Source organism: Schistocerca serialis, chromosome 11 (genome assembly GCF_023864345.2).
Source record: "Schistocerca serialis cubense isolate TAMUIC-IGC-003099 chromosome 11, iqSchSeri2.2, whole genome shotgun sequence".
NCBI classification, from domain to species: Eukaryota; Metazoa; Arthropoda; class Insecta; order Orthoptera; family Acrididae; genus Schistocerca; species Schistocerca serialis.
This window is the reverse complement of record NC_064648.1, coordinates 136,219,860-136,245,679: the sequence shown is the minus strand read 5'-3', so window position 1 is coordinate 136,245,679 and position 25,820 is coordinate 136,219,860. Positions and strand designations below refer to the sequence as shown.

The following is a 25,820-nucleotide window of genomic DNA, read 5'->3' as shown; positions in this document are numbered from 1 at the left end:
TTAGTCTATCACTAGCGGTGGATATTTTACCAAAAACTGATTCAGAGTCGTAACTACTGTGTGTTCAATTTATGTCTCTTATTTGATTTGTTTAACAACACGTTGCCAACCTAACGAAGTATATGCTGAAACTGAAGTCTGTTCCCTTTGAGTGTGTGTGTGTAGTTAGGGTGCGTTGTAGGACGTTGAATGTGAATGTAGTATCTGCCAGAGCGTAGTTACAGAGTTTTGATGTTCAGCTGCTTTTCGATTTTTTGTTTACATATTTTTGGAAGGGTTCATTTTGGAGTAGGGACAAAGGGGTTTGGTGCTAGTATTCTGATAATAATCATCATCCTTTGAAATGTTATTCTACTATTGTATCTGTTAATGTAAGTAGTGAATTACTCTTACATGAACTCCTCTACAAAACACTTAAACCAAAACTGAAATCAGCTGAACACCAAACTTTTCAACCACTCTGACAATTATTGCATTCACTTCCAACTTTCTATAACTCTCACTGAACAGAAGAAACGTTAGTTTTCAGCATATAATTCGTTAGGTTGCCAGCATGTACACAAACGAAAGAACAGGAGACATGAATTGAACACACTGTAGTTACGACCTTAAATTACAGCTTTTGGTAAAATGTCAACAGCTGCTGACAGGAAAAAAAAGAGTGAACACAAAAATGTGTTGACCATGTGAGAAGAAACGCACATTTCCGCCAAAAACTTGTCAGTAATTACCTTTTCACACAATAATACGGTAACTTTTATAATCTACAATCGTCACATATCAAAACAAACTGAATCATTCTACATTCCACCAACGATGCCTTAAAGCAAAGGGCAAAACGCGTCTTTAGCAAATAGAGTACACTGCAGCAAGAAAAAAGGATTCATTACTTACCAATGGAAACGATCAACAGCTGTAGATACTTAGCAAATTACATCTTATGTCATACCATCAAATTAGTTTCTGTTCAACTTCCGTAAGTCAATTTAGAGTATTGTAAATATTAAAGTGTTCCATGTCACTGTAATTCTCATTTCACTTGTTATCAAATGCCGTTTAAAAAATTAAATCGATCCATGCTGAAAAACTGTACTTACCTTCACATCTCGATAAGTAAATTTTGGATATTTATCATGCGACCAAATAATGGAGTCATTTGAAGTTACCATTCGCAAAAAAAAGGAAGTTTCGATTTCTTGAACAGTTTAGGAAATCTGGGGCCGATAACAGCCACGTGGTTGAGGAGGAGCAGGGCCAAGTGTGGGCCGCATGGCGGGCGGCCCGCCGACGAACCACCGAGTATCTCGGGAACGCTATTAGCTACCGCTCTGCTCTCAACTTTAGAAACAATTTCGATATGCTTAATATCTTTCATACGCAATAATGTATTACGTGAAATGAACTATAGGCAAAGCCCACACAATGGCTGTTCACCTCTGAAAGCTCATTAAAAATTCGTGTAATGGTTTACGTAAAAACAATGGAACACGCAACCACGACGAATAACGAAAAGAAATTCAGTTCTTTATCGACAAAAGGCATCAGGCCGTAAGACGCAGAAGAATAAAATCTTTTCACCGAACCGTTTCCTTTAAATCGGATGGTAAGTGTTTCATACCTGCCGCCGCGTCTCCGCCAGAGCGCTTCGGCGAAAGTTCGTGTGGCCCGGGGTTGTGTGAGTGACGTCACGCTCAGCGCGTTCTGTGATTGGCGGCGTGGCACCGGTTCGTGTGCAACAGAGCGACGCACGTGGCAACCGAGGCCCAGCCCAACGGGTTCTTTTTGTGGGAACGGGCCTTACACAAGTTTCTGCACATACCCAACTGGCGTGACATATAATTCCCTACCGGCCTAATACATAGGGTTTGATGAACAATTACTTGTTACGTCAATGCCACCACTTGGTAGCACCCGGCAGCAAATTTACCTGCGTTCGCCATAAATCACGCTAGCGGCAGCATACACCACAGATGCACACTATACATAGTAAAATCAGATCCGACATTAGCGTATGTTATACTGAGGGGGAAAAAAAACTTATTTTCTGAGATTCTGAACGAGATGTTTTGGAATTTATCGTACGGTAATACATTTATGGGGCTGAGAAGCATGAAGCACCTAATCGTCGATTGTTAGACAGTAGCATTTATTCATGCTGCTGACATCTGTTGGGTCAGTTTATGTGAACTGCAGGGCCACATTGTACCTATATCTCAACACTCACTAAGAGCTGTCACTGGTTTCTCTGATGTTCACTTAAATATAGGGGGTCGAAGACTTAGTGCTCTTGGCCCTTACAGCTCTTAGCGCCTCACTTGTGTTCTAGTTAAGTCACCTCGTCGGCAAATGGTACCAACTGAATTTAATCATTTACGCAAACGGCTGTTTATGTCTGGAGTTGGCCGTCTACTGTGTACAAATCGGCTTTCCAGTGGAGTAGCAACATGAACTCTATTGAACCTGTATTAAGTGCTAACAGAAAAGAAAATTACCTGGAAAAAGTTGGCCGAAAAGAATTTACGGCATTCAAGACGAAATCCGTTGTCACAGAAAGTGACGAAATCAAGCGTGACTACAAGCCAACAGGGAAGTGTATAATAACCGTAAGTTTTTAAGTGGATGCAACGTAACAACGCCCGATTTTCGGCCCAGAAATTTATTAGTTAACTAACAACACATGAATTAGGAACCTTGCCGAAAAAAATACAAAAGCACGAAAAGTTACACAAAAAACGCGAAACGGAGGGTAGGGACTACAGGCACATCGAAACAATGCCCGACGGAATGTGGCGCTATTTTCTGTTCGTTCCACATTCTAATGGAAGCTTTCAGCGATCAGATGACTATAGCATTAGGGCAAATAACAAGCTGCGAATTATTAAACAGTCGACAGTGAAATTCACACTATTCGCCATACGTTAGTTCGCAACAATTCTATTTTGTAATTAAAGTACGACAATGGATTAGGAGCAGGTCTGCCGTGAGTTAGGCGACAAGCCAGACAAAAGCGTGCAGAACAACACCCACAGCTTCCTGAAATTCCAGCACAGGCCAGCTGCCCGCCTTACCTTCCTCTGGTACTCTCGCGGAGAAGAGATGCTCTGACGGCGTACTGCTCTCCCTACACGGCTGCTGCGTCACAACTGGGCCGCACCAACAGCCGGGGCGCGCGGCTGCCCCCACCGAGCTCTGACGTCACGGGGCGGCGTTGCCAGGCAGGCGAGGAACGGCTGCAGCAGAGCGAGCGGGGCGTCTACGTCGGTGTCGGCACTGCCGGGCCGCCTGCCTCCGAAACCCCCTTCGCATGGCGTTCCAAAAACCGGCTTTCTAATATCGACTTCCCGATACCGCTTCTGGGTAGTCATGTAAAGCCTTAAAAATCTATTTTTGGAAACCGCTTCTAGTTGCCTGTTTTCCAATTCCGCAATCGATTTTCGCTTCCATGTAAACGCATCCGGTTTTCAAACATGCTTGGGCTGAGAGGTTTCTTCTTATTTTTAAAAACTTTCAGGTAATATGGACAGAGTTGCTTTTTGTACAGTGAAGGACAAGTGGAAATATTAGACCAACTATTTACACCTCGTCTACGTGCATAGGAACAGCAGTTGCACAGACTAAATCAGATACCGTAACAGCTCTTATGCTGGTGCCATATTTAACTGGGCAGCAAATACGTTTCAGCCCTTAACATGTAACCACGAGACCGAAAAGCAGTTTGCGAAATTCGGTTTTCGTCTTTCCGATGAGGTGTCGCATGTAGAAGCCATTTTAAGGCATGTACACCCAAGGACCTAGGCTAGCGTCACCAGAAGCCCCGTCTTTAATGGGAATGGCCATTTTTTCGTTCTGTGTCCCGTTGACTATCCAATGGGATGCCAAATGCCCCGCTTTTTCGTAATCAGAAGTGACATTTTGTTTCATTTTGTGTTTTTAATTATTTCTACGTCAATTTCGCATGACAGACATGTCTTTTTTTTAACATTTTCGTGAGTCTTGCTTTGTCTAGAATTCAAAGATGGAATACAGAAGCTGTATTTTGGTTACAGGATGAGGACAGGTGTGAACAGAAGATTTCCGGTCATCACGCTCGGTGAAAGTGACTCAGGTGTGAGCTTCGCGATTCGTGTCCATCACTTACTACTGCAGAAATAACGGACGGATGTAACAAGTTTTCGTTAAAGAACGTTACAGGGCTATCAACGTGCAATTGTACTTGCAGTTACGAACTAGCTATTCACTGGTAGATGACATACATTTGCAGAAGATGCGACCGACACGATGTCTTCGGACTGTTTGAGAGAACAATGAGAAGCAGGCGGCGGTTTCAACACTAGATTCGGCAAACTTGCTTTAGTGCGCTCCATTCTCTGTTGTCCGGTGTGTGAAACTAACTCGTGCCCTTTAATATGGGGAAACGAAAGTCGTCTTGCTCTAAAACCATGGAAGACGAGTTCGCTTTTTTGAAGGAAACCACGACTATACGAAGGTAAAATGTGTGCTGCGACGTTCAGTTTTTTCCACTGAACAAACATCGATGGCTTGCCGATATAACGCATCACACGAAGAAAAATAAGTACCTGTGTGCAGTTTCTTCGCCGGCCGAGGTGGCCGTGCGGTTCTGACGCTGCAGTCCGGAACCGCGGGACTGCTACGGTCGCAGGTTCGAATCCTGCCTCGGGCATGGATGTGTGTGATGTCTTTAGGTTAGTTAGGTTTAAGTAGTTCTAAGTTCTAGGGGACCTAAGATGTTGAGTCCCATAGTGCTCATAGCCATTTGAACCATTTTGCAGTTTCTTCGGGAACTGACAGTGTAACTTCTTGCTTTGTTAGTACGAATGAACTACAAACAGACGAAGATGAAAGCATCGCTACCGCAAAACACACACGTTCTTTCCGTTGAAGGACTGCATGGCTCTTGTCATCCGAGACCTGTTTCAGAAGAAACGCATATGTTCTGGGACAAAATGCGAGTGCATCTCAGTGATCGTTTTATGGCCTTACGCAGTGCGTTGAGTCAGGATATGAAGATGCAAAGTATCTGCCTGTGATGGCTGATGATGCATCAAATGACAAAACGTGGAAGCTGGTGCCGATTCTAGCTGGATAATTCATTCGTGCAGAAAGTTGGTCAGCACTACATAATCTCTCTTATGAACAATGGCGGAGAAGCGGTAGCATTATTAGCTAACTGTAGTCTGGGTATTTAAAAAAAGAAAAATATAGTTTACGAGATTGCCACATTTTGTGCATATAATTGGAATTTCAACTTTGGTAGGCACAACATGACAGGAACAAACAATGTTTATTGCAAACTGAACAGCGTTCTCGAGATGAGCACTGAACGCATCCATTGTGCTGTCCACGTGGTACAGAGCGAAGGTCGAGCGCAGAAATTCTCCCCACTGACAGAAACGACAGCGAATTAAATTTTTCCAGTATTTTCACATTTACACTCAGCGTGTGGAGGAACTGAAATCCTGTGATTTCGTTGATACTGAATACAAACAAGTTCTGGGTAGTATTAACACTAGATGGTTGTCATTGTTGCCGGAAGTTGGAAGAGTTATTGATCTGTATAAACCTCTGAAATCTTATTTTCTGTCTCAGGATAGGTGTCTTACATTGGTGCAAATTTTGTGAGAATCCACGGACATGTCTTTGCCTTCGTTTCACACAAAGCTAATGAAAATCTTTTCAGATTCAATCCAAAAGTTTGAAACAACCACGATTTCAGTTACACATTCAGGTGAAGAGTTAGAGCTGCTTAAAGAAAAAAAATCAGTGGTAGGAAATTTGGTAAACTTCAAACTTCAGTTAGTTTTTCGATTTTAATTAACTTGGTAAAGGATGGCATTTTCAGTCCGGTACGAGCCTGTTAATTTGTTTTATGACACTTTTGTGACTTTTTTAGAGAAGGAAAGAACTTGTGTGTTTCATCCTCTGAAATAGTTTCATTGGGTGACACTGAAAATTTCCGTTTCTTGGGCTTAACTTTTAAATTGTCTGAAATTCTTAAGAGAGTAGACTGATGTGCAACATTTGAGTTCAGACAGGATGGCTGAACAAAATTGTATCCCATAAACTTGAGGAATGGGAAAAAAGCTAATTTGAAAACTCTTGAGAGATGGTGTGATGTATTCCATACACTTTAAAGTATAGGTACTTCATGTAAAAATATAGAGACGCATGTGAGGTTTGGTCGTGCTTTACCAGGCACAAATGCTGTTGTGGAAAGAGTATTTTCAACTGTGAATTCCTTTTGGATTGTTAGGAAAACCGTTTTACGACAAACTGTTGAAGCAATTGTTATAGACTCGTTATGAAGATCTCACCTGCAAGGATTTCTGCAATCTGCTACTAACCTAGTCAAAGCTTTCGAAAGTTGTTAGGTCTTCTGTTCTGATAAGTACCAAGTTAGTAGCAGTGCACGCCGTACAGTAGCTGAACTGTTTGCTTATTTTTGATGTCTACATTATCGTCCATTTGTCAGAAATCGTTCTATCAGCTTCTCAGTATTTTCAATTGTAGTCAGTTTCTGGAAAAAGCAATGAATTATCATATGAAGCAGTGGAATTACAAGCATGTTTTGAAGTGCCTTGTTAGAATGTGTCTTTATGTGTATGAAGTTTAGTTTTTATTTATTTTAGTAAAGCAATGTAGTCATATATGCAGAATATCTTCTTTTTGCCTAGTGTCCCGTTTTTTATCGCAATTTCCGCAAATACCCCGCTTCCTCATGTCGGAAAAGAGTCCGAGAACTGTTCAGTGTGTGCAGACGGCAACTCCGGCCGGCCTCGCTTGCAGCTGGGTCTGCTGGCGGGAGCAGCAGAGCGCCGCCGTCTGGCTGCCGCCGGCTCCCCACTGCCGGTGCTCCCGTGTCCGTCGGCTCAGCAGCGACCAGCCGTGCGTCCGGAACGGCTGTGGGAGTTTTCGACGATAGCCACCGGTCGCACTGAGTGTGTTTTGCTGCCCGGTTTCGCTCTTTAAGTGAACCAGACTGCCATGAGAAGCTCTGCAATTTACAGTATCAAATACATTAGCTGGCCGTTATTCTACGATCATCGTAAGAGTAAACCGGATGTAAACATTACACTGTGTGTTATTCCGCTTCTGCTGGGATCTCATTGAGTCGCGTTTCACGAGGAGCGGCAGCCGAGCTGACTGCAGTGCAGTAAGGATACGTTCTGCGCCGTGCGTTGCCCGTACCAGCGAGCTGGTTCAATTAACCTGCCGCGATTTGAACGTTGCAGTTAAATCGTAAGAAGGGACGAGCAGACAATATACGTAGCTTAGAATGTCATTTAGTTTTTGAAGAGAATGAAGTAATGTTCGGCACTATTCCAGCAATACTGCTCGCTTCTTGGCGGACCGAACAGAATGCGTAACATTCTCTAGTTCTTTATCTTAGCTAAGAAGGGTGATGGAAATTCCAACTTAAACACCGTAAAATATATCTGCGTCAGATACGTGTAATGCAAAAGCGTATTGCACAGATCCAGTACGGGTATGTCAAGTGTTGTCCGGGAAACCTCACTACGTGCCGGTAACGTTGGAAGCGAAGGTAAGAGCGTAGGCAGTCAGAAGGCTCGAACACCCTCGCCTGGTATAAGACATTCTGTATACCCGTATATCGGTGGTAAGATTGTCATCAACCGTATGTTTTGATATCTATGTAAAGGTTTGGTTCAAATGGCTCTGAGCACTATGGGACTTAACATCTATGGTCATCAGTCCCCTGGAACTTAGAACTACTTAAACCTAACTAACCTAAGGACATCACACAACAGCCAGTCATCACGAGGCAGATAAAATCCCTGACCCCGCCGGGAATCGAACCCGGGAACCCGGGCGTGGGAAGCGAGAACGTTACCGCACAACCACTAGCTGCGGACTATGTAAAGGTTTCACAAGGCCATTGAGTCATATATGAAGAACAATATTTGTAAGAGGAGAAACGGCGAGATCGGAATCTTACGATGACGGCCTGGAAGGAATAAGACTAAATAGAAAAGTATGAGAACTATCCTGGTAAGGCACTTAGCCAAGAATCGCTCTGAAAGATGCGATGAATGGGGAAGTATGGCTTCTGGGTGACAGTGGCCGTCGTGAGTACTCGTGACAGGTTTATTGCAAATTGTTGTATTTACATTCGTTATGCTCACGTAATTTGTTTTTTGTTTTTTTTGTTTTGGTTTTTGGGCGCAAAACTGCTATGGTCATTAGCGCCCGGTCTGTGACTTAGGAAACAGTATAAAACCGAAAACGGAAACCAGCAGCAATGGGAACGAAAGTCAGAAAATTGGAGAAACTAAAAGCAGAAAGAAGGCTTAAAAATCCACTACACAAAGGGGTTGGTTGACCCAAAAAAAGCTTCAAATGACTGAAGTCATTTCACTGGCACTAATAAATTCGAGAACGCGATCGGCTGAGCGCGTGTCATCTGCTAAAATGGACGATATATCAGGCGACAGCTGTAGACGGGAGCGTAACGGATTAAAATACGGGCACTCAATTAAAAGGTGTCTTACCGTCCACAGCTGAGAGCAGTGGGGACAGAGTGGGGGAGGATCGCCGCTTAAAAGATGTCGATGGCTAAAAAAGTGCCCTATCCGGAGTCTAGTTAAAATTACCTCCACCCGACGACGCGTTCGGGAGGAAGAGGTCCAAGCACAAGGAAGAGTTTTCACGTCCCTCAATTTATTTTGGGGAAGTGTCGACCAATGCGCGTCCCATAAATGAACAACACGACGACATAAAACGCTCCGTAGATCGGCGAAGGGAATCGATTGAATAGCTGGCCGATGAAGAGAGACTGCAGGCCGCCTCATTTCCGCAGATACCAACGTGTCCCGGGAGCCAGAGGAACGCCACCGAGACGCCCCCCAGGTGGAGCAAGCGCAGACAGTCCTGAATCCGGTGGACCAGAGGGTGCACAGGGTAAAGAGCTTTGAGGAGAGAGCTGAGAGAATCTCAGCAGATAACGTACTGTATCCGCCGATGGCGGCGGATGTAGTGGACAGCCTGGAGAACAGCGTAAAGCTCCGCAGTATAAACCGAACACTGGTCGGGAAGCCGAAAGTGATTTGGGGTGTCGCCAACAATATGGGCACTCCCTACACCTAACGATGTTTTCGAGCCGTCGGTGTAAATAAATGTGGCGTCCGTCATTTGTGCACATAGAGCAGCAAATGCCCGACGATAAACAAGTGAAGGGGTCCATCCTTGGGAAATCGACAAAGGTCTCGGAGCAGGCAGATCCGGGGACGGAGCCAAGGCGGTGCTGTACCCCAAGTTGTCAAGAAGGTTTTAGGAAAGCGGAAGGAAAGAGAATGGAGCAGTTGACGGAAGCGGACTCCCGGTGGTGATAGGGAGGAGGGGCGGCCTGCATACCCTACATCAAAGGAGGCGTCGAAAAAAATGACATGGGCTGGATTAGCAGGCATGGAAGACAGATGGCTTGCATAACGACGCAGAAGGACTGCTCGCCGATTGGACAGTGGAGGTTCAGCAGTCTCAGCATAAAGGCTTTCCACAGGGCTGGTGTAAAAAGCTCCAGACGCTAAACGTAATCCACGGTGGTGGATAGAGTCGAGACGCCGAAGAATAGACGGCCGAGCAGAGCAGTAGACTATGTTTCCATAGTCCAATTTCGAGCGCACTAAGGCGCGATAGAGGCGGAGAAGGACCACTCGGTCCGCTCCCCAGGAGGTACCATTCAGGACACGGAGGGTCTTGAGGGATCGCAGACAGCGAGCCGAAAGATAAGAAATGTGGGAGGACCAGCATAGTTTTCTGTCAACCATAAGACCCAAGAATTTAGCGACGTCTGAAAACGGAAGGTTGACAGGTCCTAGATGTAAGGAGGGTGGAAGAAACTCCTTACGTCGCCAAAAATTAACACAAACGGTCTTACTGGGAGAAAAACGGAAGCCGGTTTCGATGCTCCAAGAGTGGAGGCGATCGAGACATCCTTGAAGACGTCGTTCAAGAAGGCTGGTCCGTTGAGAGCTGTAGTAGATCGCAAAATCGTCCACAAAGAGGGAGCCCGAGACATCAGGAAGGAGACAATCCATAATTGGATTTATGGCGATGGCAAACAGTACAACACTCAGCACGGATCCCTGGGGTACCCCGTTTTCTTGGGAGAAAGTACGGGAGAGAGTAGTGTTCACCCGCACCCTAAATGTGCGCTCTGCCATAAATTCGCGAAGAAAAAGGGGCAGCCGGCCTCGAAAGCCCCAAGAGAACAGTGTGCGGAGGATGCCTGTCCTCCAACAGGTATCGTATGCTCTCTCCAGATCAAAAAATATTGCTACCGTTTGGCGTTTCCGGAGAAAATTGTTCATGATATAAGTGGAGAGAGCAACAAGATGGTCAACTGCAGAACGATGCTTCCGAAATCCACATTGGGCTGGTGTTAAAAGACTGCGGGATTCCAGCCACCAAGCTAAACGGTAATTCACCATACGCTCCAAAACCTTACAGACACTACTCGTGAGAGAAATGGGGCGATAGCTAGAGGGGAGATGTTTGTCCTTTCCAGGTTTCGGAACGGGAACGACAACAGCTTCCCGCCACCGTCTGGGAAAAGTACTGTCGGTCCAAATTCGATTATAAAGGCGAAGGAGGTAACGCAGACTATGGGTTGATAAATACAGCAACATTTGGACATGGATACCATCCGGTCCTGGGGCGGAGGAGCGAGAAGAAGGGAGGGCATGTTGGAGTTCCCGCATGGAGAAAACAGTATTGTACACTCCTGGAAATGGAAAAAAGAACACATTGACACCGGTGTGTCAGACCCACCATACTTGCTCCGGACACTGCGAGAGCGCTGTACAAGCAATGATCACACGCACAGCACAGCGGACACACCAGGAACCGCGGTGTTGGCCGTCGAATGGCGCTAGCTGCGCAGCATTTGTGCACCGCCGCCGTCAGTGTCAGCCAGTTTGCCGTGGCATACGGAGCTCCATCGCAGTCTTTTAACACTGGTAGCATGCCGCGACAGTGTGGACGTGAACCGTATGTGCAGTTGACGGACTTTGAGAGAGGGCGTATAGTGGGCATGCGGGAGGCCGGGTGGACGTACCGCCGAATTGCTCAACACGTGGGGCGTGAGGTCTCCACAGTACATCGAGGTTTTCGCCAGTGGTCGGCGGAAGGTGCACGTGCCCGTCGACCTGGGACCGGACCGCAGCGACGCATGGATGCACGCCAAGACCGTAGGATCCTACGCAGTGCCGTAGGGGACCACACCGCCACTTCCCAGCAAATTAGGGACACTGTTGCTCCTGGGGTATCGGCGAGGACCATTCGCAACCGTCTCCATGAAGCTGGGCTACGGTCCCGCACACCGTTAGGCCGTCTTCCGCTCACGCCCCAACATCGTGCAGCCCGCCTCCAGTGGTGTCGCGACAGGCGTGAATGGAGGGACGAATGGAGACGTGTCGTCTTCAGCGATGAGAGTCGCTTCTGCCTCGGTGCCAATGATGGTCGTATGCGTGTTTGGCGCCGTGCAGGTGAGCGCCACAATCAGGACTGCATACGACCGAGGCACACAGGGCCAACACCCGGCATCATGGTGTGGGGAGCGATCTCCTACACTGGCCGTACACCACTGGTCATCGTCGAGGGGACACTGAATAGTGCACGGTACATCCAAACCGTCATCGAACCCATCGTTCTACCATTCCTAGACCGGCAAGGGAACTTGCTGTTCCAACAGGACAATGCACGTCCGCATGTATCCCGTGCCACCCAACGTGCTCTAGAAGGTGTAAGTCAACTACCCTGGCCAGCAAGATCTCCGGATCTGTCCCCCATTGAGCATGTTTAGGACTGGATGAAGCGTCGTCTCACGCGGTCTGCACGTCCAGCACGAACGCTGGTCCAACTGAGGCGCCAGGTGGAAATGGCATGGCAAGCCGTTCCACAGGACTACATCCAGCATCTCTACGATCGTCTCCATGGGAGAATAGCAGCCTGCATTGCTGCGATAGGTGGATATACACTGTACTAGTGCGACATTGTGCATGCTCTGTTGCCTGTGTCTATTTGCCTGTGGTTCTGTCAGTGTGATAATGTGATGTATCTGACCCCAGGAATGTGTCAATAAAGTTTCCCCTTCCTGGGACAATGAATTCACGGTGTTCTTATTTCAATTTCCAGGAGTGTAGCTTTCGTGATTTTGAGAGGAGAAAGCAAGATGTCGCACTTCCGCTGCACGTTTCTTCGGGAGAAACGCTGGCGGGTAATTTGAAGAGCTCGAAATCTCAGCAAAGTGCTGACCCAACGAGTTAGAAATTGCGACGGGGTCCACGAATGTATCATGCGCGACAGTGAGCCCAGAGACCGGGGAGAAACTAGGCGCGCCTGAGAACCGTCGAAGCCGAGTCCAAACTTCCGAGGAGGGAGTGAAGGTGTTAAATGAGCTAATAAAGAATTTCCAGCTTGCCTTCTTGCTATCGCGGATGACGCGCCGGCATCGCGCACGGAGCTGCTTATAGCGGATACAGTTGGCCAAAGTAGGATGGTGACGGAAAATGCGAAGAGCACGTCGCCGCTCACGTATTGCGTCACGGCATGCCTCGTTCCACCAAGGAACTGGGGGGCGCCGGGGCAATTCGGAGGTGCGTGGTATTGAACGTTCCGCAGCTGTAAGAATAACGTCGGTAATATGTGTGACCTCATCGTCGACGCTGGCAAAGCGACGGTCATCGAATGTCGCTAGAGACGAAAAAAGTGTCCAATCGGCTTGGGCAAATTTCCAGCGTCGCGAGCGCATATATGGCAGTGGAGGCTGCAGTCTAAGGACACATGGAAACTGGTCACTCGAGTGTGTATCATCAAGGGCGAACCATTCGAAGCGCCGAGCTAGCGGACCAGTACCGACCGCAAGGTCCAAATGAGATAAATTTGTCGTGGAGGCAGACAAAAATGTGGGGACCCCAGTGTTGAGGCAAACTAGATCCGCTTGGTGGAAGACGTCTAGCAATAGAGCCATGTGGACAAGGATGTGGAGATCCCCAAAGCGGGTGGTGGGCACTGAAGTCCCCAACCAGCAAATAGGGGGGTGGAAGCAGACCAAGAAGATGAAGGAGATCAGATTGTGCCGTTGGTGTGGATGATGGAATGTATACAGTACAAAGAGAGAACGTGTATCCAGAAAGGGAAAGACGGACGGCGACAGCTTGGAAGGAACTGTTTAAGGGGATTGGGTGATAATGGAGAGTATCATGGAGAAGAATCATGAGTCCTCCATGGGCTGGAGTGCCTTCAACAGAGGGGAGGTCATATCGGACGGACTGAAAATGAGGGAGAACAAAGCGGTCATGGGGACGCAGCTTTGTTTCCTGAAGACAGAAGATGACCGGCGAGTAGGATCGTAAGAGGATCGACAATTCATCTCGATTGGCTCGAATGCCGCGGATATTCCAGTGGATAATGGACATAGGGTGAACAGAAAATGAAGGAATGTGACCAATGGTGCTGTCAACTTAACGACTGCTCAGAGCTTGCGACCGACAGCATGGAATGGCTTTCAGCCGAAGGCAGAAGATCCTGATCCATAGGTTGGTCAGGAGCAGCCCCTGCCACCAGCGATCGGCCGGTTGACCGGCCACCAGCAGTGCTCCTCGGCGACACAGAAGACGGCCGAGGGCGATTTCCGCCAGGTGGTGCTGTAGATGGGACACGCCTTGGCGGAGAAGGAGAGGAACTGGGTTTCTTTGTAGCCTTCTTGGAAGTATGATGTTTAGATGAAGGAGGAACCGATGGTTGTGAAGTTGCGGTACGTAAAAACTCTTCACGAGTATGCTCTTTTTTCGAAGACTTGGCGTCTGACTTTTGGGCTCGAGATTTAGCAGAACCCGACGAAGGGTGAGCCATAGAGTGGGCAGGCGAAAGTGGTGAGGTTGAATGGGCGATCTTTGCGCTGGCCGATCTGACGACCGTGGTACTAAAGGTGAGGTCGCAAGTCTGTGTGGCCGCCTCCTTTGTTGGCCGAGGAGAAGCAAGGACAGTGCTGTATTTTCCTGTCTGAGGCACGGTGGGCTGTCGACTGGCGAATAATTCTCGAGCAGCAAAGGTCGACACCTTTTCCTTCACTCTTATTTCCTGGATGAGCTTTTCGTCCTTAAAAACGGGGCAATCTCGAGAGGAAGCAGGGTGGTCACCCATACAGTTGATGCAGTGAGGGGATGGAGGTGGACAAGCACCCTCATGGGCATCCTTGCCACACGTAACATTTGGCCGGATTGGAACAGGACTGGCTGGTGTGATTGAACCGCTGACATCGATAGCAACGCGTAGGGTTTGGGACGTAAGGGCGAACGGAAATTATCTCATAGCCTGCTTTGATTTTCGATGGGAGTTGAACTTTGTCAAATGTCAAGAAGACAGTGCGGGTTGGAATGATGTTCGTGTCAACCCTTTTCATAACTCTATGAACAGCCGTTACGCCCTGGTCAGACAGGTAGTGCTGAATTTCTTCGTCAGACAATCCATCGAGGGAGCGTGTATAAACGACTCCACGCAAGGAATTTAAGGTACGGTGCGGTTCCACCCGGACAGGGAAGGTGTGGAGCAGAGAAGTACGCAGCAATTTTTGTGCCTGGAGGGCACTGTGTGTTTCTAACAACAGGGTGCCATTCCGTAATCTGGAACAAGACTTTACAGGACCTGCAATTGCGTCGACACCTTTCTGAATAATGAAAGGGTTGACTGTGGAGAAGTCTTGACCTTCGTCAGACCGAGAAACAACAAGGAACTGTGGCAACGATGGAAGAATCTTCTGTGGCTGAGACTCAGTATACTTACGTTTGTGAGCAGACATAGTGGAAGGTGAGGAAACCATTGCGGAAGAATCCCCCATGATTACCGGCGTCTCCGATGGCGCGCTCCTCCCTTGTGGGGGCCCTCTCTGAGGGCACTCCCGCCTTAGGTGATTGTTCACACCTCAGGTCACACCTCCCGACAAACGGACGGAGGGACCAATCGGCACTTTCGGAAGGTATCAGCTCGGGTAATCACCCCTCCCTGGGCCTGGCCGTTACCAGGGCGTACGTACGTGTCCTACCTGTCTACCCAGGGCGGGGAATTACGCGTTACCCCGTCACCGGCTACGCACAAAGGGCGTGGGTCGGCCTTCAGACACGCACAGGGAGGAAGAAAGAGAAAGGGAAAGGAAAGAAGAGAGGTCTCAAACGCCGCAGCGGAGAAAAGGGTAAAGAGAAGAGGTAAGGAAAAGAGAAGGACAAAGGAAGGAAGAAGACATAAAAGCAAGGAAGGCGAAGAATGCAGTACATTTACGAGCGTCCGTCTCCGGACGTAGGCACAAACCATACTCCCAGATGGGGAGAAAGGGAAGGAAAGAGCCAGAGGTGATGGGAGGAGGGGCGAAGAGAGGGGTGGGGAAGGATGCGGAAAGGGAAGGTATGCAGCCCGGAAAGGAAGGAAGGCCACATTAGCTCGGGGTCCCGTGCTCGCTACGCACGTATCCACAAAAGAGTTGTGGACCCCCTGGGGGGGAAGAAAGGGTGAGGGAGGGATGAAGGGCGCTGCCGGCTCGGAGGAATTCAAGCAGCGCGCTTTTGGAAACGAACTACAGAATGCGCTCTCATCCTGTACCCCCCCCCCCCCCCCCCAGCCAAAAAATGGTTCCATATCGGAACTGACTTTCATAACTGATACTACCCAGGTGATAAGATTGGGTCACCTTTCGGCATTTTGTCCACTAATGACAGAAAACTGGACAAAATTTTTGAAAGGAATACAGCCATCACCATTTAGGCGATAGTTTTCTTGATGAACGCGATTCTTGGGCGACACAGCTGAATCCGAGTGTATTTTTGTGCACTGATTATAATTTAATGTTATTTTCAATGATATTTACCGCTTCGCTGCCTTGTGAAATACTGAAATATTGCAACCCCAAAGCTCTACCAACCTGCGAGTAACGACTCCAGTGCTAACACTGAACTGCTATAGGCAGGTAATTAGGCAATGACAGTAGTGCGTACAAATTTTTAACTTACCATAACGCTGGCGGACGAATCAAATTCGATTTGCGTCTTCTTTCGTGTTACTAACTTATTCATAATTATAAACTATCACAACAGCACATAAACAATAAACGGTAGCACTTACATTACATTTGAAACGTCCCCTTTGAACAATTGTACAGGACTGTGCTTAAACTCACAATATTTTTTTTAGCGCAACGCAATCTGACTTGCGAAAATCCCTACAAAAGAATGGCCCTGACCAACATTAACCTATACCTTTCACAAATCACTTACCTCACCAAAAATCTTCGTTACTCTAACTACTGCAATACAGCGAGCGCCACTACTGCCAGCTAAAAAGATTCAAACTACTGAAGGCACTAACTACTGATAAGCATAGTTAGCAAATAAAAGATTTTAATAGAGAAAAAACAATGTATTTACCTCAATAGTGTTCATAGTCATAATGTATATAGCAGTTCATGACATCCAGTCTTAAAAATTTCAAACACATTCAACTACTATTAACTGAAGTGGTTAACAAAACTGAACAAGCAAGGCCAACATTTGGTTTCGGCTAAGAGAGCGACAGAGAGCTGACAGTGCTACGAATGTGTAGACAGCTAAAATCTATCTTTGAGCCAACTGACTACTGACAGGGCGTATCCCCCTTTCGTCGTGTGATTGGAAATCAAAATATCTTTCAATTTCAGTACATGGTAACTACGTCTTAAGTACTTTCGTTTGCGTGATAGGGGGGCCCCCCGGACATTCTGCACCACCCCTTTCCCTACCTCCTTGCGCCATTTCGTGTAGTTTGTTCTGTTACTGCGGGATGCGTTCCTTTTTTGTTTACTTTTCGTGCCATTGGGAGCGGCACTCTCTCGCTTCCCCCCCCCCCCTCCCCCTCACCACACACCACCTCTCTCTGTGTGTGTGTGTGTGTGTGTGTGTGTGTGTGTGTGTGTGTGTGTGTGTATATATAGATTACTGCACCCGTGGTCTACGCGTCGCGTATTTCACTAATAACCACGATTTCCCTGGTCTCCGATTCCAGCCTCGCCACTGATTAATTCTAGAATAAAAACAATCAGCAATGGCGGCCAAAGACTTCCGGCACAAAAAGTCACACTCGTTCCGCCAGCGGCCATGTCAAAGGGGCCGGAGGGGGGCTGCGAAACTGCTTCAAAAATGTCGAAGAGTCAGCAGTGATCAGCCAGCACGAGGATGCAGGACGCAATGGAAACCACTTGTGATAGGCGGTAAAACATTTTGTCATTGCAAAAATTTGAAAGAAAGTACGTATTTGTTGCAAAAACTTAACTGTGATTTAATAAAAGAAGCATTATAATCATTGAAAATGGCAGAAAAAGAGGACAAGGAGAGAAAACGGGAATCTTTACGATCATTTTCTGTTACTGCTTTTTGTGAGATGGCCTCGCTAGTTCCGGCGAATGCCAGAACAGAGCAAAACTCTTGATTTCTGTGTTAATATATTGTACACCGCATCAGAGACGACACACAGTCGAAACCGGTTGTAACGACGTAGAAGGGATCGACGGTTTACGGTAGTTATAGCTGACAGTCGCACAAGCCGGTTTTTTTCTTTGGATTTTAATAATAATCTCACGTCTGTAAATTTTAGGCTGTCTTGGAGTTGACTTTCGGAAAAGCGGCAGAAATACGGTGCACCTACATACAGTTTTTAAGTGCGGTATTTGTGGAGAGGGACTGAAGAGGAATTTTTCTTATGTTTCTCCACTACGTACAGCAATAGAATTCCATCAAAATGCAAAAACCTTCAATAAGTGAAGAAAGTAGGAGCAACGACGTTAACGGTTCACTCATATTGAAGGTGGTCTTGGACTGAACGAGGTAACGTGTTGAGCACTTTTAGAACTTGCAGTGAGTGCTGTGAGGTAGGGCAGCCAGGAAGGACACACCTCCGCTTCAGTTACTGAATCACAAAATTTAATCAACAGAACCAAAATTTTATTCTGAACATAGATTACAGGAAGGCCTACACTTGCTCCTATGTTTCTCGTTAAAATGTTCCTCTAGAACTGACATGTGATTACATTTTCACGCAATTTGGGTGCATAGATCCTGAGAAATCAGTACTCAGAACAACCACTTCTGGCCACAATAACGGCCTTGATATGCCTCGGCATTGAGTCTAACAGAGCTTGGATCCCGTGTACAAGTACAGTTGCCCATGCAGCTTCAACGCGATATGACAGTTCATCAAGAGTAGTGACTGACGTATTGTGACGAGCCAGTTGCTCGGCCACCATTGACCAGATGTTTTCAACTGGTGAAAGATCTGGAGAATGTACTGGCCAGGGCAGCAATCTAACATTTTCTGTATCCAGAAAGGCCCGTACAGGACCTGCAACATGCGGTCGTGCATTATCCTGCTGAAATGTAGGGTTTCGCAGGGATTGAATGAACGGTAGAGCCACGGTTCGTAACATCTGAAATGTAACGTCCACTGCGAACAAGAGGTGATAGAGACGTGTAACCAATGGCACCCCATACCATCACGCCGGGTGATACACCAGTATGGCGATGACGAATATACGATTCCAATGTGCGTTCACCGCGATGTCGCCAAACACGGATGTGACCATCATGATGCTGTAAACAGAACTTGGATTCATCCGAAAAAATGACGCTTTATCATTCTTGCACCCAGGTTCGTCGTTGAGTACACCATCGCAAGCGCTCCTGTCTGCGATGCAGCGTCAAGGGTAACCGCAGCCATGTTCTCCGAGCTGGTAGTCCGTGCTGCTGCAAATGTCATCGAACTGTTCGTGCAGATGGTTGTTGTCTTGCAAACGTCCCCACCTGCTGACTCAGGGATCGAGACGTGACTGCGCGATCCTTTACAGCCATGCGGATAAGATGCCTGCCATCTCGACTGCTAGTGATACGAGGCCGTTGGGATCCAGCACGGCGTCCCGTATTACCCTCCTGAACCCACCGATTCCATATTCTGCTAACAGTCATTGGATCTCGACGAAAGCGAGCAGCAATGTCGGGATACGATAAACCGCAATCGTGATAGGCTACGATCCGACCTTGTCGGAAACGTGATGGTACGCATTTGTCCTCGTTACACGAGGCATCACAACAACGTTTCACCGGGCATCGCCGGTCAACTGCAGGTTGTGTGTGAGAAATCTGTTGGAAACTTACCTCATGTCAGATCATTGTAGGTGTCGCCACCGGCGCCAACCTTGTGTGAATACTCTGAAAAGCTAATCATTTGCATATCACAGCATCTTCTTCCCGTCGGTTAAATTTCATCTTCGTGCTGTAGCAATTTTAATGGCCAATCGTGTACTTAACACATGTAACCACAAAACATGAATGACGAATACCCTGTTACTCCATGTCTGTTCTTTGAAAAAAACAGCACACATTGGGATTTAATTTTCTAGTTTTCTATGACCGCGGCCAAGTGAGTTGCTTTAACTTTAAATGCAGTACAATAACGCACACTAAAATATACCGTCCTACTTAAGGTAATGTTATATTTGTTTGCTTTTCGCACCTAAGATGTGCGTACGCACTTTGCATTTACGATGTATTCGTTGTGAGGCCTAATTTGAAGACAACAATCTGCTGAAATCGAAAGTTCAAAAATAAGCGTTGCGTCTACGAATACGCAACAACCAAAAACGAAAATTGGGCGTTACAGCCGATGTGTTTCACTAAACTGGATTAAACATCGTACTTTTATGCGGTAAGTCGCAAAAAGCGATTTCGTACTAATCGACTTTTTAAATATAGCGTTGACACAGGCTTTAGAAGATGGAATCATTAGATTTCGGTGTCACGGCCAACAAGTGGTTAAAAGTGATGTCGCTATAAACAGTCTCGAATGTCTGTACACGCAAGGACGTGTGACCTGTAATCGAGAAAGTGGCCAGATGATTCCTCCACTGGCAAAGGATTCCGGATCGGTCAGCCATTCGGATCCCTTTCAGGATACTGTCTAGGGGGAGGCGACCAAAGGAAAAGGTGGAAAACGAACGAAAGGTTTACGTTGTATGACCTGGGGCATGAAATGTCACAAGTTTGAACTCGTGGTAGGGAAGGTGCAAAATCTGAAATGGCAAATGGTAAGGCTCAATCTAGATACAGGAAATGGCAAATGGTAAGGCTCAATCTAGACACAGTGGGGTTCAGTGAAGCGAAACGGGAAGAAGACATGGGTTTCAGTCACACAGGTATACGGCAATATCAACAACGGCAGAAAATGGTACAACGGGAGTAGGATTCGTTATGAAAAGGAAGGTAGGACAGAGTGAATTACTGTGAACCGTTCGGTGACAGGGCAGTTTTTAGGGCTGAAGCGGTGATTCAGTATATAAAGGGAGACGAAAATGTATAATCCGTTCATCATAAGAATAAAGCTGATGTAAACAAAGGCGATGATTGGTCAGAAGCCGTAGCACACGTACACTGGTGTTGTTGACACTCCTAGAAGTAGGTTCTACTTGTGCATCAGGTATGTTATCACTAAGTTGCGTTAAATGAAACGCAGATATTCTAATATATTAACAGCCGTCAATGTTTTTCGTAATCATGCTTTAGCTACGTGGTTTTTATTTCAAAAATCGTGTACAGTCGCTGTCTCTGGAGCGTTGTGATCTGATTGTTGCGCTCTTAATGCGCAGTACGAAAATGGCTGAGGCTGCTTTCTGTCCCGTGGTGAAACACGCATGTGGAACACGGCTAAGAAGTGCCGAAAAATAGGCTGTTGGTAATGTTTTTCATAAATTTACGGAGATTATCGGCTTTGAAGTTTCTCCAGCGTTATGTATAACGCAGGTCACGAATGTTTACTGAACGTATAGCGCAGTTGGTGGCGTAATGGAAAATGGTTCAAATGGCTCTTAAGCACTATGGGAATTAACATCTGAGGTCAGCAGTACCCTAGACTTAAAATTACTTCAACCTAACTAACGTAAGGACATCAGACACATTGATGCCCAAGGCAGGGTTCAAACCTGCGATCGTAGCAGCAGCGCGGTACCGGACTGAAGCGCGTAGAACCGCTCGGCCACAGCGGCCGGCGGCTCGTAGAATAATGGAATATGAACCGAATGCGGTTATTCGCTAGTTAAAATCTCTCGTTCAATTTGAAATACCCACATCTCCTAATTATAAAACTCACCATTTTTCATGAATAATGCACGTCTTCTTGTTTCTAATTACGTAACGGACTCGAAATACCTGTTTCCATTTCAAATACAAATTCTTAATTATCGATGTTTGATGAAAGACTGTTCATACAAGTTGTTTAAATTAAGAAATCATAACAATTTATTTTTTAAGGCAAAAATAAAAACCAAATCCTCTATATTTGGACTAGGTCCATCGTTTTATACCACAGTCGTAGTATCACAGAAACGAGAAAAACAGTCATTTTGACAGCATCGAGCACATAATACAAATGCTGCACAATTACACTTGCTACTGCACCATTACAGTATGAACCCGACAGAACTGATGTGGAGCCAAGCTGCGCGATTTGGCGCGAGAAGTAACGAGACTGCTGTACAGGAACTACCGCACCCATCTTTTTCGGACGCCACTGTCGAACGCTGGCGGGATATAGAACGGCTCGTCATAAAAGAAGAGAAAATGCTGCGCCTGGTTGGCTTTGTGGATTCTGATGATGATAGGCAGTGGCTACAATATTTAACTACACGGTGAAATCCTTCGATACTCCCTTAAGTTACACACAACTTATGCAGAAAACTTACCGCGCGGTTGGGAATTTTCGTCATGCTTGTTTTCAGTTACAATCGTACGTAAGCTAAAAACGATAACGTGATGCGGTTTTCTTCTAGTCGCCAAAGGTGCGTATTGTGGGAAATTTGCCGTGTATTATTTCATCCTGCTTAAGAATGACATTCGAAGCTGTATTGCTCCTCTGCTCGTCCCTCTCTACGTGTGAACTGCAGCTGGGCACGCCACTGCAGGTTGGCTGCACCAGATGACCGGCCAGTGCTGTCCAAGTTAAATGCTTGTTCCAGCAAACGCGGAAGAATACATAGTGCAATGTTTACATCATGTCTATTCTTATGATGAACGGATTATAGTAGTAATAGCGGACTGGAATGCGGTGGTAGGGGGGAGGGGGGAGAAGCAAGGGAAGCAGGAGAATATGGGCCTGGTATAGAAGGAACGAGGAAGAAGAAACACGAGTTCAGCAATAAAACTCAGACAGTAACAGCAAATACTCCGTTCAGGAGGAGCAGACAATACTTGGAAAGCGCCGTGAGATACAGGAGGATTCCAGTTAGGTTAGAGTATGGTCAGGCAGAGATTCCGAAATCAGGTATTGGATTGTCAGGTGTAGCCAGGAGTAAATATAGACTCAGATCACAATTTAGTAGTGGTGAAGAGCAGGCTAAAGTTTAGGAGACTAGTCGGGAAGAACCAATATGCAAAGAAGTGGGAAGCACTAAGGAATGAAGAGATACGCTTAAAGGTCTCTGAGGCTACAGATGCTGCAGTAATGTATAGCTCATTAGCCACTTAGAGTGGACATCTCTAAAAAGGGCAGTGACAGGAAAAGGTCAAGTAAACCAAAGTCCTAAAACACGTACGTTATGAGCTATGAGCACTTTTTCATGGTCGATACTGTGAAACTAGCAGTAAATAGTTTTTGTATCACTCTTTACAATGTGTCAGTCGTTTTGAATTTCGTTTTTTGTACCATACGAACACGTCTGTACTAGTGGAGGAGTCACTTGTGTCCTGGCGACGAAGTTTAATCATCCCCCACTTGAACGTCAATTCGGCATCGTGAGAATTCTGAGGGGCAACGATCAACGTTCATTAAGTTACTTCCTCTGTTTGCACACACACACCTGCAAATCTACCGCTATTTCCGTTGGAAACGATTAGAATAAATATCTGTTGACATCGTGTATCAGCTATGTGTGAGCATTAGGGATGCATTTGGTGCCGCGGAGCAGAGGAGTTTTGGAAATGGAAAATATAGTTACAAAATTCTGTGTGTTCCAGTCGTCGGCACAGAAACTTGGGACGACTCACGACAGATACGCATAGGCAGTCCAGTTACGCTGGATTCCCCGAAAAATTCCGGCAGTCTTAGATAAATAAGGGTATACACGAGAACTGCGCAGGGGGAAGTGGCACCTCATCTAGGAATGGTCGCAAGTAAAAGTAGGCCGTCCTGCGAATGAGTTAGGAGGCAAGCTCGCAAATGACAGAGCCCGTGAAAGCGCAATAGACAGCTAGAGCGGAAATTTTGCGTCAGTGATGGAATTACAGATGCAGTGCGAAAGGAAAGTGCGAAAAGGTGGTCTGAAACCATAAGAAAGAGACGACAAAAATTAATGTTTTATTGTTGAAGAGGTATTCAAAAAAATGGTTCAAATGGCTCTGAGCACTATGGGACTCAACATCTTAGGTCATCAGTCCCCTAGAACTTAGAACTACTTAAACCTAACTAACCTAAGGACATCACACACACCCATGCCCGAGGCAGGATTCGAACCTACGACCGTAGCAGTCCCGCGGTTTCGGACTGCAGCGCCAGAATCGCACGGCCACCGCGGCCGGCAGAAGAGCTATTCTGCAGCAGCGGGACACAGTAATATCCTTTGTCAGAGTACTGGTTCTTACCAGTGAATGTTACAAAAATTTAACTGAAAACTAAAACAAGGAAAAATTCCCGGGGTTTTCCCCGATCTTCCGGGTCGTATACACCCTGTAATAAAATTCAGTGTACAGTGAGGCCGTATTTTTCGGATAGGCAATACTTGCACTGCCCTCGTGCGCCACGGCGAAGTGAGCGTCCGGCAGGACTGCTTCCCCCCCCCCCCCCTCCCCCCACCACCATCACTTTCCAGCCCACCACGGTGTTACGGTGGGGCAGCGCGTGTTCGCGCCCCAGTCGGGTCGCGTCGCAATTTGCGGGGCTGCCCCGTCTGAACCTGTGAGTGTACAGAAGGGCGCGCTGCGCTGCGCCGCGCCACACACGCTATACGCACCTGAATCTGCGCCCAGCCTCACGTACTGCACGTGGTTACCAGTACTGCACATACCTTCCTGTATCTTAAAATACTGCACTGCTTTCGGCTGTGGCCACATTAAGCACTTTTCCTGTAGCGTTAAAATAACGTATTAAGACTCCTGAATTTCAGCAACACACCCCTTAGTCCCACCCTGGAAGGTCACAGTATCGGAAACATTTCTTCACAAATCAAGCATTAGCTGAGACTAAACGTGTATACCACTTACGAAATGCCCTTCGTACGTCATTACTTTTATCACGGTCTATAACATCATTCAGTGTGTGCGTGACAGCAAGAGCGATTCATCTCAACAGATTATGGCGCTGTGTAATGCCTCGTGGCTGATACATACCAATACATATTACTACTTACATATGTGTGTGTATCGTAGAATGGAGTTTTGAACATAAAACGTATTATGCTATTGTTCACCTCTTATGCTATTTTGTATATTTAGATCGGGAGATGACTCGTCAATGATCTGAAACTAGTAATCAGTAAAGGAGTTTCAGCGATCTTGAACTACGATTTTTATCGACACATTTTAACACAGAAGAGCGAAAACGGTAACTTTTATGCTGAAAGGTATACTTTGCACTGGGTTGGCGCCATCTGCGACCGACCATAACTAACAGGGTCCACATTTCATTTGCAACTTGGAATGTAAGCTTCATGGCGCATTGAGTCTAGTCTAGTTTCAGTTGGTGGTCGATTAATAGGCTAACCATTATTATTATTAGCCCTCTGTCACGGAGAGCAAAGATGTTTCTTCTAAAGGAGGTTTTCTACTATGAGTTACAGACACCTGAATGAAGCAAAAGTTCTTGCGTAACTTTTAGTGGACGAAAAATTACCAGTGTTAAGTGATTTAGAGTACAATTACATAGACGTTGAAGAGAAATCGTGTAAAGAAGATGAGATGGGCAATGAAGAAACAATCCACACAGGTAACACTCCAAATACGCTACAAGATCTAGCAGAGTGCGTCCAGAAGCAGTTACCAGAATATGTAAAAGTGGTTCCGCCATGAAGTCTACAAAAATCAGCGAATAACTGCCGCTGGGAAAGAAATATGTTAGAATCATTCAAAAAATTTTTCGCTCTTGAAAAAGTTGTGAAAATTAGTGACCATACAATTGTATCATCTGAATGCAAAAAACTGAATCTCTTGTTACAGATTCTGAACTATATGCTGTACAGTAACGCTTACTACAATATACTGTCCTACTTGACGTAATCTGTTACATTTGTTTGCTTTTCACATCTAAGATGTACGTACTCATTTTGCATTTGATGATGTCTTCGTTGTGATGCTTGATTTGAAACCAACAACCTGCAGAAGGAGTTTGAAAATACGCGTTACGTCCATAAAATAGCAACAAAAAATGCAGAAAAAAACGAATATTGGACCTTACAGCCGATGCATTTCTCCGAAAATGGAATAAAAATACTTAGTTTTATTCGATAAGTCGGAAAAAGACGTACTAAGGGAGTTTTTAAATGTAGCGTTCAGATAGGGATTACATGGGACTGTTAGATTTCGGTGTTGTAGCCGAAATATAGCATTCACGTAAGGTTTAGATGGAACCATTAGATTTTGGTGTTATAGGAGACAAGTCGTTAAAAGTTGAGCGCTACAAACGGTCTCGACTGAATTTATCCACAGGACGTGTGGCCTGTAATTGAAAAAGTGGCGTGCCAAAGCGTATCTTCGAAGGTTTTAGGCTTGCAGTTGAATGACCGCGACGAG

General features: G+C 46.2%; 1 protein-coding gene across 1 annotated transcript in view; it reads right to left on the bottom strand.

Annotated features, from left to right (window-relative positions):
- The window catches only part of LOC126426534 (speckle-type POZ protein-like), a 34,432-nt gene extending 31,338 nt beyond the window's left edge, over positions 1-3,094 (bottom strand). Inside the window, exon 1 of the mRNA XM_050088437.1 lies at positions 3,069-3,094. The gene's annotated coding sequence lies outside the window, so the exon portion shown is untranslated. The remainder of the gene's footprint in view (positions 1-3,068) is intronic.
- Positions 3,095-25,820: the final 22,726 nt, after the last annotated feature.